This window comes from Suncus etruscus, chromosome 10, assembly GCF_024139225.1.
Source record: "Suncus etruscus isolate mSunEtr1 chromosome 10, mSunEtr1.pri.cur, whole genome shotgun sequence".
NCBI classification, from domain to species: Eukaryota; Metazoa; Chordata; class Mammalia; order Eulipotyphla; family Soricidae; genus Suncus; species Suncus etruscus.
This window is the reverse complement of record NC_064857.1, coordinates 54,353,305-54,371,346: the sequence shown is the minus strand read 5'-3', so window position 1 is coordinate 54,371,346 and position 18,042 is coordinate 54,353,305.

The window sequence follows — 18,042 nt, the reverse complement described above, 5'->3', positions numbered from 1 at the left end:
CATAAATCTAGATGTTCTTATACTTGAGAATTGTCATTACGATGACAAAGAGTCAAGCTCGAGCTCTTTGGTAAAGGGTGAAGCCGTCAAGTTCTTCTAGTAGCTTACAGAGGAGTCTTTTTTTTTTTTTTTTTTTTTGGTTTTTGGGCCACACCCGTTTGACGCTCAGGGGTTACTCCTGGCTATGTGCTCAGAAATCGCCCCTGGCTTGGGACCATATGGGACGCCGGGGGATCGAACCGCGGTCCTTCCTTGGCTAGCGCTTGCAAGGCAGACACCTTACCTCCAGCGCCACCTACCCGGCCCCGCGGGAGTCTTAAGAACTCATTTTTACTAACTACATCTGCAAAATTGGGTGCCCTGTGCAGTGCAGATCCTGATATTGCTAGGTGTCACTAGGGCATATCTATAGGGACTAGTAGAACTTATGCAGGTGAGCCAAAGGTACTGGGGGATGAACTCAGGGCCTCAAGCAGTATTGGAACATGCTCTCCATTGAATTACCTCTCTAATAAACCCATTTTATAGATGTAACCATAGAAAATCAGAAGTGGCAGAAGTCAGAAAGTGGAGAATTCAGGATTTCATTTCAATTCTGCCTGGCTTCAGAGACCAAGTCCTTTATTGCACAACACACCTTTCATCTCATTGTAAGGAATTCATCAAATTCTGGGAGTTATCTAACTGGCAGATAAGCTTATTTCCACTGGGAAAAGAAAGAAAGAAACATTTCATAGTCTCAATGAAGACAAGTATGCTTGAGGTGTGAGAGTAATCTTACTTAAAGTTTGTTTTAATACAATTATAGCAATGGATTCTTTGATTTCAGAATATTTGTGTTCTTAAGTCATTTCTCCAAAACTGGACCTCAGGCTAAGTTACTCTAATCAGATTTCTATAATTCACTTATTGCAGTATGATATGATTTGCCATTCTGTGTTATGTAGTAAGCCCTATTGGTAGATGTTAAAGCACAAGAACCTTTATTAGAGGAGATTAATTTATAAACATGACTGGCAGAGGTTGGGGATTAACCACGGGAATGAAGACATTAACTGAAATTGGAAGGCCAATAGTAGGTCATAAAGAACATTTTGTACAATGACATTATTTGCTTAATTGATGACTTGCATAAGGGCCATCAAAATAACCAACAAATTAAAAAAAATTATCCCCCTGAATACATGTGACTCACAGGATTTATTTGCTAAATCATCCAGGCATAGATCTGTCAGTATTGCCATGCCCAGACACCGTGTCCAAGGCATGGTTTCACTCTTCATTGCTGGGCTTGGCCTCCTTAGTGTTTTGTCCATTCTCACAAAAACTCTCCTTTTTGACACCAAAATAACTACTGTCATTCTCAGCAGAGACAACTTTCTATTTTTTTATATCTTTAATATTTTTTATTTAAACACCTTGGTTACAAACATGATTGTGGTTGGGTTTCAGCCATATCAGATGACACCCCCCATCACCAGTGCAACATTCCCATCACCAATGACCCAAATATCCCTCTTCCCCTCCCCACCCCTACCTGTACTCTAGACAGGCTTTCCACTTCCCTCATATATTCTCATTGTTAGGATAGTTCGCAATGTGGTTATTTCTCTAACTAAACTCATCACTCTTTGTGGTGAGATTCATGAGGTCGGCTGTAATGTCCAGCCCTCCTCTCTTATGTCTCTGAAAATTGTAGAGAAATGTCTTTCATTTTTCTTAAAACCCATAGATGAATGAGACCATTCTCTGTTTGTCTCTTTCTCTCTGATTTATTTCACTCAGCATAATAGATTCCATGTACATCCATGTATAGGAAAATTTCATGACTTCATCTTTCCTAGGAGTGGTATAGCTGGATCATATGGGAGCTCAATTTCCAGTTTTTAGAGGAATCTCCATATCACTCTCCAGAAAGGTTGAACTAGTCGGCATTCCCACCAGTAGTGGATAAGAGTTTCTATCTCACCACATCCCTTGTTTTCATTCTTTGTGATGTGTGCCAGTCTCTGTGGTGTGAGGTGGTACCTCATAGTTGTTTTGATTTGCATCTCCCTGATGATTAGTGATGTGGAACATTCTTTCATGTGCCTTTTGATCATTTGTGTTTCTTCTTTATCAAAGTGCCTGTCCATTTCTTCTCCCTCTTTTTTGATGGGATTAGATGTTTTTTCTTGTAGAGTTCTGTCAGAGCCCTGCATATTTTGGATATTAGCCCCTTATCTGATGGGTATTGGGTGAATAGTTTCTCCCACTCAGTGGGTGGCTCTTGTATTCTGGGCACTATTTCCTTTGAGGTGCAGAAGCTTCTCAGCTTAATATATTCCCATCTGTTAATTTCTCCTTTCACTTGCTTGGGGAATGCAGTTTCCTCCTTGAAGATGCCTTTAGAGCAGTGGTCTCAAGCTCAATTTACCTGGGGGCCACAGGAGGCAAAGTCGGGGTGAGGCAGGGCTGCATAAGGGATTTCGCTTACCGAATATTCGCAATAAAAAAATCGCATTAGTAAGAAAAAAAATCGCAAAAAGTCACATTAAACATTTGCATACCCCGAACGGAATTGCTCAGGGTATGCGAATGTTTAATGCGATTTTTTTCTTACTAATGCGATTTTATTGCGATTATTCGGTAAGCGAATAATCGCGAATACTGCGATATTTGAAGGCCGGCAGCGGGCCACAAAATGTAGTAAGGAGGGCTGCAAACGGCCCATGGGCCACGAGTTTGAGACCCCTGCTTTAGAGAGACAACTTTCTTATTATACATCAGTAGAAGAGAGTCCAAGGTCTTAAGAGGCTTTCTTAAATGCTCACTGGGTCTTACTGAACTCAAAGATTCCAATGCCCATTCCCTGATCCAATCATCCAGGTGGGTGATGGGGCAATGTTGGAGATTCTTCTTGCCTCTCCTGGTCACAGGCTTTATCTGTGCATGATGGCAGACAGAGGTAGACTCTGAAAACAAAACAAAACCAAAAAACACCAGAGGTGGCAGAATTCCATGTCATTTGTTTCAAGGAAACAAATTTATAGACACTGAAGCCTCTATAGATGACCTGGAGTTGTAGGCACAAGGTTTTCTAGACTCGTATCTATTTTTCGGGAGACAATTCATAGCTCTGATTAGATTATCAAGGGGCAACCCAAACAGTTGGCTATTCTAAGGTAACGGTGAAGTTAAAGCAAATGGAGTGGCTTTTCCTAAACTAAGACTATCTTTGTACCTTCTTCCTGAATGCTTTTAATATGAGATACAAAATTGCATGTTTTTTAGCTGCCTTCTACAAAACAATGGGAAACCCATTGAGATAACCAGAGATAACACATATTGATTCCAGTTTAGCCCATCTCATTACTTCGGCTTCTAGATGTTGGAGGTCTTCCTTGTCTCCTAGGAAAGCCCCATGCCTATGACCACAGCAGAGGATGGATGTGAAGGGCAAGGCTGGGTCCCTAGCTCTTCTTAGAATAGGCTTTGGGAAAGATCCTACGGGAATTACCCACCTTGGAATGTTTCCAAGACCTCAATGCAGGATGATATTTTCCTGCTTATCCCAGGTGAGGGCCGTAGGGGTGTGTGTGTTGTTGACACCAGATAATGTTAGTCCTCATGCTGATATGGCAGCAGATGAGCAAACATGGGGCGGCTGGCAGAATCCCATACTTCCTGAGTGTCCACAATTACAGATTCATTGAAGTTTAAACACACAGAGACCTACCGCCTTGCCCTTTGCATTTGCCAGGAGATGAGGTTACCCCTGAGCGACTGTGGTCAATAGTCGCCCCTCATTTCCCCTTCTAGCGTGCACTTTGGATTTTAATCAGGTTCAAAGCCTTTCTGACATTTGGCTTCAGTTCCCATCTCTACCACAGGCAAGCAAGTGCAGGGGTACTCCGATTTGAGCACCAATAATTTACCTTAGAAGTTTGCTCAGATATAGCTTCCTACACAACAGAGCTGGAGGCTGGAGGTGCTGTATTTCTCACCTGTTCAATGATGGGCAGTGATGGGTACCCCTCTGGCTCCACGCCTCTCATAGCTGAGGGCTAGGTCTGCGGCTTCTCTGCCCTGGCTATACCATCTCACCTGGGGAACTGGAAAATCCTGGTGCCTAAGCCATATTACCTCATGTTTGGGTTTACCTGGTCTGGGCTGGGATTCCCTAGGGGATTTTGGTTTGCATCCATGGTTGAGAACATCGAGGCTCAGACTCTTGGCTCACAGCTGCCTGCTAATACCTCCTGCTGGTGTTCCTGGATGCTCCCAGGCCTTGCCCCTGCCATACATAGAGAGCTTCTTGTAGTTACTTCTGCTGTCCTCTGACAGCTTCTCTAATTGAGAAGCAGATTTGTAGATGGAAGCCTCTAGTGCCAGGTCACATGACCACTGAGGCAGTGTCACGACTCACCAACACCATCTGAACACAAGGAGGCACATTGTGGGGGCAATCAAAAGTCCTCCAGAGTCAGGAAGCTATGACTCTCCACTACCTACAAATGTGGCTTTGGTTAACTTACCCAGATCCTCCAAGCATAACTCCCTATCCCGTACTATGAGACCTCAGGGAAGTAAGTGCCATATTAACACTCTGGTATCCCCACAGCTCTTCCAGGTGCCCTTTGCATTGGCCCCAGGCTTCTGGATTCCCATTCATCATCTTTTTGTGCTTTCTTCAACTCTTCAAATGGAAAATAAGTTCCCTCAGAGCTAACAAGCCCAAGTGAGCAATATATGATATATTGCAAATATAAGATATTTATAGAATCAGATGGGATAGTATTTATAGTCCTTACGAGCTTTTCGTTGTTTGTCCTCCCTGGGCAGAATAGTGGCCTCAGCAGTGTTGATTAAATGGTAATTAATGTTAATTAATTAAATATTAATTAATGTTAATTAATAATAACCTGCCACCTACATATAGTAATTCTTCTGCTTCAAACATTCATTCATTTGTTCATTCATACATTGCCTTTTTTTCCATTGATCCCTACAAAGTGAATCACCCTAGATCAGGCTAGTTCTGTTGCTTTTGTCCCTGTGTTCAGTGTGGGAGGACTGATGAGATGGGGCTATAGTTTGTGTATCTTATAGATTCAAGTAATATGTTTAAGTTTTTAAATTTTTTAAATTTTAATTTTTATGTAGTCACTATGAAATTATGATGCCTAAAAAATAAAATGGAGAAAAGATATTTGCACTCTAATGTTCCTTGAAACACTACCCACAATAACCAAAATCTGGAAATAAACCAAGTATTCAAGTAGTATGTTTTAGAGGCTCCAGGCACAAGGATTTTCAAATTTCATTGCTAAGCCATCTTGAAAGTTTCCCAAGATATCTCACTCAGTCCTAGATAAAGGGAACTGCTGAGCACCCCAGCACAATTACACACAGACTTGGGGACTCCTTTCCTTCCACAGACTCAATACTCCAGACCCTATAGCCTCTCTTCTGTATGAGGGTCTGTGGATGCTAAGGGGATTTCTGCAGTGTTTTCTCATCCCTTTGTGATGTGGGACTCTGAGGCATTGCTACCTTCCACCAGTGAGACGTGATGAAAGGTGCTTGCTCTCTCTCTGCACAGCTGGATTACCACCCTCCCCCATTTCAGTGCATATGGGTAGCCCAGGGAGGCTTTGTCTTGTAGAATTAGAAAAACACATTTTTACTTCCCCTGTTTTTCTCAATGCTACAGTTTGCTGATAGAGGCACAAAAGGGGAGCTGTTTTCTTCCTCACACACTTTCAGATAAATTTGAATATTTTTGATTGAGGTAAGCAATATTGCTGCTGCTGCTGCTGCTAAAATGCTTGAATTTGAAACTAATTAAAAATTTAGACAAGTACTTTGAGATGCTTTTGTCAGTCAGTAAGGTCCTGACTGAAAGGAGGGGTTCATACAACAGAACCCAAGTTTCTTGGATAAGAAGTTTAGAGGTAGGCATCTGCAGACACTGACTTGGGGATCAGTGGCTTCAAGCTCTGAGTTAGTGTCCCAGCCGTTCTCTAGGTGCCTTTGTGCTGTTAGAAGGTAGGCAGCTACAGTTCCAAGCCTCAGGACTTGTGCCTCTGAGTTCAAAGAGGAAGCAGGGCAGGTCTGGAACAGGAATTCTCCCTCCTCGTGTCTCCTGGTAATTTTTTTCAGGCACTTCTTCTCCTCCATACACACATCCACCTTACTGCTCAGAACAAGAGCACATACCCACCATATGCTCCCTCTCTTTGCAGTAAGTGTATGTGTGTAGGTTTCTCTCTAGTGTCAAAACGCCTTTGGGGTTCTTTGATGGCAGAATAGCCATTGCTGGACAATCCAAAATGTATTCCTATCCCTGGTTGTTTGGTATTTAAAAGCCTGAGTTTGGGGACTGGGGAGGTGGCTGGCTCAAAGTGCTGGGGCATTTTAATCTCATGCTCTAGGACTTTAAGCACTTTAATCTCCCGTATCAGCACTGAAGGTTCCCACAACAACCTCCAGGAATGGCTCCCTTAGTTCTATACTGGAAGCAGCTCTTGAAAATCACCAATTCTGGCCCAGGTACTATTACTGTCTCACTTTGAATAGTGTGATTAAACTGGACGCATCATCCTGCGAGCCCCCAAATGCCTTCATAAGCCACTTGTGAAAAGAGTAAGGAAAAGAACTAGTGGGGAGGGCTCCTATTATCATTGCTCTTGTCATTTTCATTCTCCTCTCATTGCTTGCTTTTCATCAGTAAGAAATGCTTTTGAGAGCAGACTGAGGAGATCCTTTCAGGGAAAATTTCTACCTGGGATGAAAATTTCTGAGGGTGTTTCTTCACCCTGATGGACTAACCAGCTTCTATTTTTGTCTGTAGATCATTTTTTGCACACACCATAAAGAGGGAGATGCAGTTATTGACACAGATACAAATGCAATTATAGATGATGTTATCTGGTGATGTCTGTAGAGCAGATGGAAGCCATCTGTTGGGGGAAGACTGGGGAGTGATCTCTTGGGAACCCAGGGCTGAGGAAGCCAAGAGGCCTCAGGGCCAGAAAGCCTTTGAGACTCAGAGTTACAGGGCTGGTTGATATAGGACCCACTTGGGGATTCTCTTACCCACTTGATCTGTCCATGTCTCTTTCACTGTTAGCTGAGATCTGGCAGATGCTCCTTTCAAATAGCAAAACAGTGGGGCAGCTCCTAGCATCATCTCCCTGGGCTGCACATTACGGCCAAAGGTGGCCTTCACGGCCACTCTGGTAGTCTCTGGTTGGATTGAGGGGTTGAAGGAAGAGAAATCCCTGTGGATGATGCATGAATTGAGGTCCAGGGCCCATGTCTTTCTTGGGGTCACCGGGCCAAGGGGAAAAAGAGCAGTCAGAGGAGGCTGTCACTGTTTCTGCTAAGCCTTCTGCTGTTTTACAGGAATCTGGGCAGGATTATACTCCTTGTACAACCCTCCCTAACCCTGGTTTACATGTTAAAAAGTGATCTTTTGTATGTAAGTCATTATGATAAAAAAATTGTGTTTTATTTAGAAATGTTCTTTGACTTACATATATTAATTATATGTTATGTTACTATATTATGTTATGTCAGTTTACCTCAATATGTTCATCAATTTTGTCTCTTGAATAAATTCTTACAATAAAACAGTGATCTTTTGAGCTCTTCCTGTGTGCCAGTTTGTCTAGGCACCAGATACTGGAGCTGTATTTAAGCGTCTCCTTCTCCACTGTGCATGTGGCTGAAAGGTCTCTAAAGCTGTGTGTATGTGTATATGTGTGTAAATGGCATATGAATGAGTATTGTGAGTGTGTGGACATATGAGTGCATGTGAATATGTGTGAGTGTAGTTGTGTATGTGAGAGTGTGTGGATATGTGTGTTTGGGTGGTGTAAGGGTGTAAAAATGTTTGTATCTTATCTATAATTATGCTTTCTCAGACTCCTGGGCATGGAGAAGAGAGAATTTTCTAGAAATGAGTAGTGAAGATGCCCCAGCTCATGTTTTTTTACTGGGGATAGCAGTTCTGTGAAAGGATGGATGGGATCCAGATGGATGGGATCTTGAGCCCTGCAGAGAGCAAGAGTGGTTAAGGGGTGAATTCTTTCCGGGACCCACCAGCACAGATTATTCCTATTTTTGATAAGTACCATTCTCACTGGTGTGAGGTAACATCTCACTGTTGTCTTGGTTAGGGTTTCCCTAATAAGTGATGCTGAGCACCTTTCCATGTTACATATATATTATTATTTTTTTGTTTTGGGGCCACACCTGGTGACACTCAGGTGTTACTCCTGTCTCTGTGCTCAGAAATAGCTCCTGGCAGGTTTGCAGGAACATATGGGATGCCAGGAATTGAAGCCGGGGTCCACATGCAAGGCAAATGTTCTATCTCTGTGCTATAAATCTAGCCCATCATGTTACATATTTCATTGTTTGGTTTGCTTTTGTGGTTTTGGTAATCAAGCCCAAGGTCTCACATGTGCAAGGCATGTGCTCTATCATAGACTGTGCTGAATCTTGTCCTTTTATAATTTTATAAATTTTTATAATTTTTATAATTTAAAGTTGAATAAATAAGGTCCAGAGAGATAAAAAAAAGTGGGTAGAGTATTTGTCTTGTAAGTGGTTGGCTAACACTAGTATGCTTCCAGCAAGGCATATCATCATCTAATCACTCTCAGGAGTAATTCTTGAAAACAGTTGGGTGTGGTACAACCTCCCTTACCCTGAAACTGAACAAATTAACAAAACTCTCAAATTTTGCATTCTAATAGGTTTATTATGAAGTGTTTTTTAACACTCTTATATCTATAGACCAAAGAAAATATATTTATTTTGTGCTCACTGAAAAGAAATAGAACCCATTATTTATAATAAAAATATAATAATAGGGCTGGAGAGATAGCATGGAGGTAGAGCATTTGCCTCTCAAGCAGAAGGAAGGTAGTTTGAATCCCGGCATCCCATATGGTCCCCAGAGCTTGCCAGGAGCGATTTCTGAGCATAGAGCCAGGAGTAACCCCTGAGCACTGTTGGATGTGACCCAAAAAACCAAAATAAAATAAAATATATATCAACAGACGAATGGCTAAAGAAACTGTGGTACATATACACAATGGAATATTATGCAGCCGTCAGGAGAGATGAAGTCATGAAATTTTTCTATACATGGATGTACATGGAATCTATCATGCTGAGTGAAATAAGTCAGAGGGAGAGAGAGAGATGCAAAATAGTCTCACTCATCTATGGGTTTTAAGAAAAATAAAAGTCATTTTTGCAACAATCCTCAGAGACAATGATAGGAGGGCTGGAACTTCCAGCTCACTTTATGAAGCTCACCACAAGAGTGGTGAGTGTAGTTATAGAAATAACTACACAGAGAAACTACCACAATCATGTGAATGAATGAGGGAACTGGAAAGCCTGTCTGGAGCACAGGTGGGGGTGGGGTGGGATGGAGGGAGATTTGGGACATTGGTGGTGGGAATGTTGCACTGGTGAAGGGGGTGTTCTTTACATGACTGAGACCTAATCACAATCATATATGTAATCAAGATGTTTAAATAAAGGAAAATAAAATAAAATAAAAATATAATTATTATAAATAATATAAATTATATTACATATATTTATATAACTATTATTATAAATTATAATTATAATAAAATATATTCATATTTTAGTGATATTGCTACACAATACAGGTGATTGATGAGTTAGTAACAATATCTGTTCTGTGTACTAGTAGAAAATTTCTGCAGACATATAATTAAAAACAATTGGTAAGACCAGAGAGAGGAAAGAAGAGAAGGTGTTTGCCTTGCATATAATTGGCCCAGGCTTAATTCTTGGAACCACATATTGCGAGGTAGGAGTAAGCTAAGAGCTCAATCGGGTATGGCCCAAAACAAAATAGACAAAATAATTTTACTAGCATAGAATGTGAGTTGTATTCCTATAAAGTTATCGCAGCCCCCCAAAAGTCAACAAAAGGTATTGTGAGTTCTCTAAATGTCATCTGAGTAAAGGCAATCCAATAATTGACATCAATACAATGAGCTGTTTTATAAGAATAAGCACATGGCGATGTGGATTGGGAGGGATGATCTTGAAGGACTTTGCTACTCTCCCAGCCCAAGAATCCTGATCTTGCAGGTCAGGGATTTTAAGACACAACTCATGAAAATAGATCTGGGACACTTGTATTAATTAAATTAATCATAGAGTCCTTGATGGTAGTGGATGATGGTGGATGGATGGTGAGGCCTTTCTCAGCCAGGCCAGGCACCTGCACCTTCTTTGGCCTGGTGGGTGTGAGGATTCAGGATAACAGCGAGGGAATGATCCACAGGCAGTCAGTAGAAGTCAGGAGACACGAAGCTTTTATTAATAAGGCCCTAGCCACCATGTGCATATCTTACATGGCTTCTCAGCTAACCTTTTAAACAGCCTCCTTCAATGTCCTGCATCTATCCTGTCTCCTCTCTCTCCATACTGTCTCCTTCTGAGATTTCTTGCTGAATCTCCCACTGCTGAGCCTCTCTCAATAAATTTCTTTTTCTTCACCTCTCCTCAAAGCCTTAATTACCAACTTCAGACCCCCGAGCAGTGGGCTGGTAAGATTAGCATTTAGCCTTGGGGAGGGGTAACAGCCACTGATTTTAAGTTCTCCACACCCCGAGTAAATAGACTTCAAATGATGTTCCTAGGAGTTGGGTTTGCATTGTCTCAGGGATTTGCCACATGTAATGCCAATTCTCTGGATTAAACCTGGGCTGACCACATGTAAGGCAAGTTCCCTGTCTACTGTCCTCTTTCTGCAACCTCTCAAGTCTCTATCTTTTCATTTAACCATGTTAGTTTATAGAAAGCTGCCTCACAGATTTTAAGACTGCGAGAAATTTTATTTAATGCTTCTATCCTTTAAGTTATCTAAGCAACCCTGAGTGATGGAAAGATAAATTGTTTTCAGTGTTATTCCATTTTAACCAAATGCTTTAATGTTTCAAAATGCATGACATTCTACATAATAAACATTTCTATGTTGAACCTTATATAAATACATGGACTTTATGAGTTATAGAGAATAAAAATTTATAATTTTATAATTTGGGGACATGTAATTTTGTTAGATATTGCCAAATTGACTTTCATAGCTGTTTATCCTTTCTGCCCTCAACAGTGGAATGGTAGAAAACGTTTTTCCATAGCCTTGCCTATGTACTATATTATCAGGCTTGAATATTTAAGAGATATGGTTTTGCTTTTCATATTTATATTATGAGTGCATTTAGCACATTTTCATGCTTGAGAGTCATTTGAATTTTTTTCTGTGAATTCTGTTGATGTCTTTTGCCCCTGTTTAATAATTGATGTATTTTGTTCTTGCTTTGTCCATATTTGTGGGCTTAAGTTTCAGTGCTTAGGCCCTGCTTTTTTTCATTTATGATTCTCTACTTTATCTCTTCAATTAATCTAGTTACAGTCATAAATGAATCAGTCAGAAGCATGTTTGTGTTTTCAAAGGCCAATGTGGTCCTCACTCATCTATCTCTTGAGGTTAGAAGGGGATCTTAAAGATAACCCAGATTGATGCCTCATGTTCCAAATAAGGTTGGCCAGGCTCTGAGAGAATGTCCTTGACCTATTGTGAGTACCAGAGGGAGACAAGGACTTCAGTTTCAGGAATGTCATGTAGGCAGAATAATGAGTACCAGAGAGAGACAAGGACTTCAGTTTCAGGAATGTCACGTAGGCAGAATAATGACCCCTCAAAGATGCCCACACCCTTATCTCTGAATATCATTTACACCTAAGAGGGTTTTTGCGGATGTGCTTAAGGTTAAGAACCTCTAGAAGGGGAGATTATCCTGGATTGCCTGGATGAGCTCTGATCATTCATATCAACAAAAGGGAGAAGTGGCAGGAGGATGAGTCAGTGACATGGAACAGGGAAAGAAGAGGCAGAGACATTCAGAGCACAATAGAGTTACAACCCTGATTGACTCCAAAGAGGGGAAGGGAGGGAGAGCCAAGAAATGTAGTCAGTCACTTAGCACAACCAATTAGGAAACAGTGATCTTGGTCCTATAGCTGCAAGAAACTTCCTTCTGCCAATAATCCAAATGAGCAAGGAAATGGATCCTCTGACAGAGTCCCCTGAAAAGAGCACTGTCCAGCCCATATTTCCCTTTTGGTCTCACTGAGAGTATGCCAGACTTTTGACCCATAAGGATAGTAATATAGCAGTAGAAAATGAATATAAAGCTAGAAATATATTCTATTTCTTGAAATATAGAAATGGAAATATAAAATGAATATACCTGCAATGGCAATGGATTTCTAACTTTTTGGAATAATCTGGTGCATAGCAACTGATGTCATAGAAAGATTCTAGATGGGCAGGTCATGGAGAAGGACTTATGATTTAGAAGCTCTTGGGTAAAGACAAATATATCATCAAGTAAGTAGTGCCTGTGATATCCTGAGAACTGTGTGTAAGTAGAGAAATTTTCCTTTAATCAATGTCATAGCTGTCCCAATGGCTGCTCCTCCCCTCTATCCAGGAGACATCAAGGACCTGCAGGAGAAGTGGTGGTCTGGAGAGCTAGTTTGTGATGGGCAGGAAATGGGGCAGGTGTGATCATTCTAAGTGCAGCGCATTCTCATTAGTAAGTTTACCTTATACCCCATCTTGTGACAGTTCTATTGGGAAGAGTGTATTTTATTCATTCATTCACTCATTTAACCAAGATTAGCTGAGTACTGCTAATCAGTTCTAAATTCTAGGAATACAACAATGAACAAAATAGTCTTGGTGTGTTCCTGGTGTGAGTGACAGAACATATGAACAAGGTCATTTCTGATAGACTTACATTGTAAAGAAAAGAAAAACAATTCCTATTATGGGTCAGCCATGACAGACTCGGAGCTAAGACATGGCAGGAATAAGCAAGTTATATGCTAATAGAAGGAATCATGTCCAAGGGCAGAAGGAAGACAAGGTCCAAAGGAGATGTAGTGTGAATGAGGTTGAGATGGATCAAGAAAAGGAATGGTGAACGTCTCAGGCTGAAGGTGAACAAGGGGAGAAGGTTCTGAAATGTATTGCAGAGGCACTTGAGGGATAGGTAACGAAGGATCTTGGTGAAGTGGAGAAGCTAGGATCTTATTTAAAGTGCAAAGGAATTTAATGAGGGGGGTTGTCTAGATAAAGGATTTACATACATCTTTCTAGCTGTAGAATAGGGTTAAGCAGGCAAGAGAAGAGAATAGAGTATAACAGTAAGTTAGGAATTTTGAGAGAAGTTAGTGATGATGGACTTGGTGGTCTGTACTGGGATAGGTGGCTGAGTAGGGGTGAGAGTTTGTAGGTATTAGGGATGAAGAGGTCATGGAGTTTGCGATGAATGGACTTCTGGGGAAGAGAGAAGAAGCAAGTAGTAAGCATACTTTTGTAAACCATGTTTATTGAGGAACTGGGATTTGTAATACAACATCCATTAGCAAAGAACCTGGTTATCTCTACCAGTGTCCATAGGTCTCCCCCCACCCAGCCTGCATCATCCTACAACCCATGTAAACTCAGTCCTATGAAAAAATCTACAGGTTTGATAATTTATCATTTGTTGTTCCCTTACTATGTTACTTTTGATCCTAGATAGGGGAATATGGGAGAGATACCTTTTTTAAGTTGTGGAGTTGGTGGCATCTACACAATATAGATGAATAGAATTAATCTGAAACACACTTATAAAAGTTTAGTCATATTTTCCACTTAAAATTTATAAATTGTATTCACTCTTACTAAAATTTACATTGTAGGGTTTACCTATTTTGTTTTTAAAATAACATATGTATTTAAAAACCGTAATTTCAAATATGACTGTAGTTGGATTTCAGTCACAAAAAGAATACCCCCTCCTTCACCAGTGCAATATTCCCACCACCAATGTCCCCCATCTCCCTCCTCCCACACTCCCTGCCTGTATTTGAGACAGGCATTCTACTTCTCTCACTCATTAACATTGTCATAGTAGTTGTTAGCATATTATTTCTATAATTGCACTTATCCCTCTTTGAGGTGAGCTTCATATCGTGAGCCAGTCCTTCTGGCCCTCATCTCTGGGTATTATTACAATAATGTCTTTTATTTGTCTTAAAACCCATAAATAAATGAGAATATTCTGTGTGTCTCTCTCCCTCTGACTCATTTCACTCAGCATAATAGTTTTCATGTCCATCCATGTATGGAAAAATTTAATGACTTCATCTCTCCCGACGGCTGCATAATATTACATTGAGTATATGTACCACAGTTTCTTTAGCCATTCATCTGTTGAAGGACATCTTGGTTGTTTCCAGAGTCTGGCAATTGTAAATAGTGCTGTGATGAATATAGGTGTGAGGAAGGGATTTTTGTATTGCATTTTTGTGTTCGTAGCATATATTCCTTGGAGTGGTATAGCTGAATCATATGGGAGCTCAATTTCCAGTTTTTGAGGAATCTCCATATTGCTTTTCATAAGAGCTGGACTAGAAGGCATTCCCACCAGCAGTGAATGAGAGTTCCTTTCTCCCCACATCCCTTCCAACCTGATTATTCTTGTACTTTGTGATGTGTGCCAGTCTCTGTGGTGTGAGATGGTACCTCATTGTTGTTTTGATTTGCATATTCCTGATAATTAGTGATGTGGAACATTTTTCATGCACCTTTTGGCCATTTGTATTTCTTCTTTGTATTTTATTCTTCTCCCCATTTTTTTGATGGGGTTAGTTTTTTTTCTTGTTCAGTTCTGTCAGTAACTGTATATCTTAGATGTTAGCCCCTTATCTGATGGGTATTGGGTGAATAGTTTCTCCCATTCTGTGGGTGGCTTTTGTATCCTAGGCACTATTTTCTTTGAGGTGCAGAAGCTTCTCAGCTTAATATAGTCCCATCTACTTATCTCTGTTTCCACTTGTATGAAGAGTGCTGTTTCCTCCTTAAAGATACCTTTAGTCTTAATGTCATGGAGTGTTTTTCCTACATGGTTTTGGGTCAGATATACATGTCTTTAATCTATTTGGATGTGACTTTTGTGCATGGTGTTAGGTGGAGATCTGAGTTAACTTATTTTTTAAAGCAGCTGACAAGTTGCTCCAACACAACTTGTTGAAGAGGCTTTCCTTGTTCCATTTTGCATTTTTTGCCTCTTTATCAAAGATTAATTGTTTGTATACCCGGGGAACATTTTCTGAATACTCAAGTCTATTCCACTGATCTGAGGGTCTGTCTTTATTCCAATACCATGCTGTTTTAATAACTATAGCTTTGTAATACAATTTAAAGTTGGGAAAAGTGATGCCCCCCCATTCTCCTTTTTCCAAGGGTTGCTCTAGCGATGTGTGGGTGTTTATTGTTTCAAATGAATTTCAGGACTGTTTGGTCAACTTCTTTGAAGAATGTCATGGGTATCCTTGGAGGGATTTCACTAAATTTGTGCAATGCTTTGGGGAGTATTGCCATTTTGGGGGAGTTTAGATCACACCTGGCAGCGCTCAGGGGTTACTCCTGGCTCTACGCTCAGCAATCACTCCTGGCAGGCTCAGGGGACCATATGGGATGCCGGGATTTGAACCACTGTCCTTCTGCATGCAAGGCAAATGCCTTACCTCCCTGCTATCTCTCTGGCCCTGAGTATTGCCATTTTAATGATGTTAATTCTGCCAATGGGTTTACCTATTTATTAATTTTTAAAATATAATAGTACAGAATTATTAAAACATTAATTTTAAAATGCATATACCTCTAAAAAGTTTTTGAAACATTTTCCTAAACAAATTATCATTGATTTAGTATTTTATGTAACTTGGGGATATCAGCATACTTTTTTTCTGATAGATAGATGAGCTATCTATCAATACTCTATAATACTCTCACAGGAAGATAGACATTGGCTGAAAATTTTGTTTGATCTGTTGGCAAATACTAAGATTTCTTTCACTTGCACTATAACCTGATTATGAAGAGAAGGACATAGTGTATAGCTGGAGTTTAAAAAAAACAAGCTCAGAAATGAATGAGCTAGTTTGTAGAGCTAACTTATTTACTATTTAAATCTAAAAAGCAAGTCAATGTTAGTTTGATCTCTAACTTAGATGAGGGAACTGAGATAGAGAGGGGATGGGTAGTTGTCTTAGATCACATGTTTCCACTTTGGGCTGGGATATGATGTTCAAAGGCCCAGGCACCCCAAGTCCTGGCATGTAGGCACTAGAAATATCACAACAGTAAATCCAATATGTCTGCAGCCAATATTTGAAGGTGCAATTCTTCTAATTTGGGAACAAGTTGATTTTCTTCTGTTTCCAAGTTAAACAATTGAGGTTGCGGGATTTCAGCATAAGAATAATTTGTTCCCCACTTGACACTAGAAATTTTTGTCTGTCACAAATGTAAGGGTGGAACTTTTAGCATCTAGAGCAGTGGTCCTCAAACTATGGCCCGTGGGCCACATATTGTATTTGTATCTGTTTTGTTTCTTCATTGCAAAATAAGATATATGCAGTGTGCATAAGAATTCGTTCATAAGTTTTGTTTTTACTATAATCAGACCCTCCAATGGTCTGAGGGACAGTGAACTGGTCCCCTGTTTAAAAAGTTTGAGGACCCTTGATCTAGAGAATGGGGGCACTCTTGGTTCAGGGTGGACCCAGAACACTTCCCATCCAAGTGTCAACATCAAGAACCCCTTTAGTAGGTGAATCTACTCATATCATTTATTGTGTTGTGTTTGTGGATATGCCGAGATGTGGAGCATGGTTGCAAGGAAACATGTTGTCATTTCCAATTGCTTTTTCTAGTGCATGGAATGGGACCTATACTAGCAAGGTGTTCTGAAAGTGGTTCTGAAAGTGATTCAGGCTCAGAAAGAGAATGTGAATGGGTGTTGCATATGGCTTGAAGGATGTGGGCCTCAGCATTAGTAGAACATTTGGTGGTGGAAGAGGCATAGTATGGCAAGGCATTGGGAAGATTCCAGAAACATCTAGACTACCCGGGGTGCAGAGCAGTGCACAGAGGAAGCCCATTGGGAATTGGAGGTGATTCACTAATGGAGAGAAGACAGGGCAAGGGCTTAGAAACCAGTGTGGTTTTGCAATGGCAATGAATAGGGATCTAATAAAATTTTTCTTTGGATGGAGCCCACACTCCTTGGTGCTCAGGGTTGACTTTGCACACAGGATCACTTCTAGCAGGCTTGGGGGGCCATATGGAAATGCTAGGTATTGAATCTGGGTCAGCTGCATGCAAGGTAAGCATCCTACCCACTGAAAACCCCATTACCCACTCTAGTGGGATTCTTAAAGTGGCATTTTGCACATGTTTTACTAACATTGCCTTGCCACTGACCTGGTTAAAAACTCCACATGGAGGAGTTGATCTGGATGGGCAGGGGCAGGTATACTGACTGCAATGAGCAGATTTGGGTGATGGGAATGATATGAGCTTAGGAGGTGGTAGTAGACATGACAAGAGTAAGGTTGAATGGTTGCTCTGAGCACCCAACCCATCAGTGATCTCTTCCTCGATGAACAAGAGGAGCTGTCTGGAAGGCTGGTCTGGTGTTACTGACAGCCCTCCCACCCTGGGGCACGTCTGAACCAGGCTGTCTTCCTGTGTGTGGACAGACAACAAGAGAAAAATCAGTGGGATTGGCTTGGCAAGACACATGATTATAGCAGTGCTTCTCAATTATTTTCTGTTATGCCCTCCTAGGAAGAAGAAAACATTTTTCGTGCCCCCCACTCAACTGTAAATAGTATCTTTATTAAAAAAAACTTTAACCTGCAAAACAAAAATATATAAAATAATTTGAGCTGATTTTTTAAATCAAAGGTGATGTCTGGATGAATGGCTACAATCAGCACCTTTAGCAATGCATAGCTTTTCGAAGCAGGATTTGAAGCAGGACACAGCAACTCTCAGCTCCAGAGACATACAGAGACATAAACACGGGGTTTAGCTTGTTATGACAGGGTTTGCTGAGGTCAAACGTGCCCCCTTTTACGGAGTCTCGCACC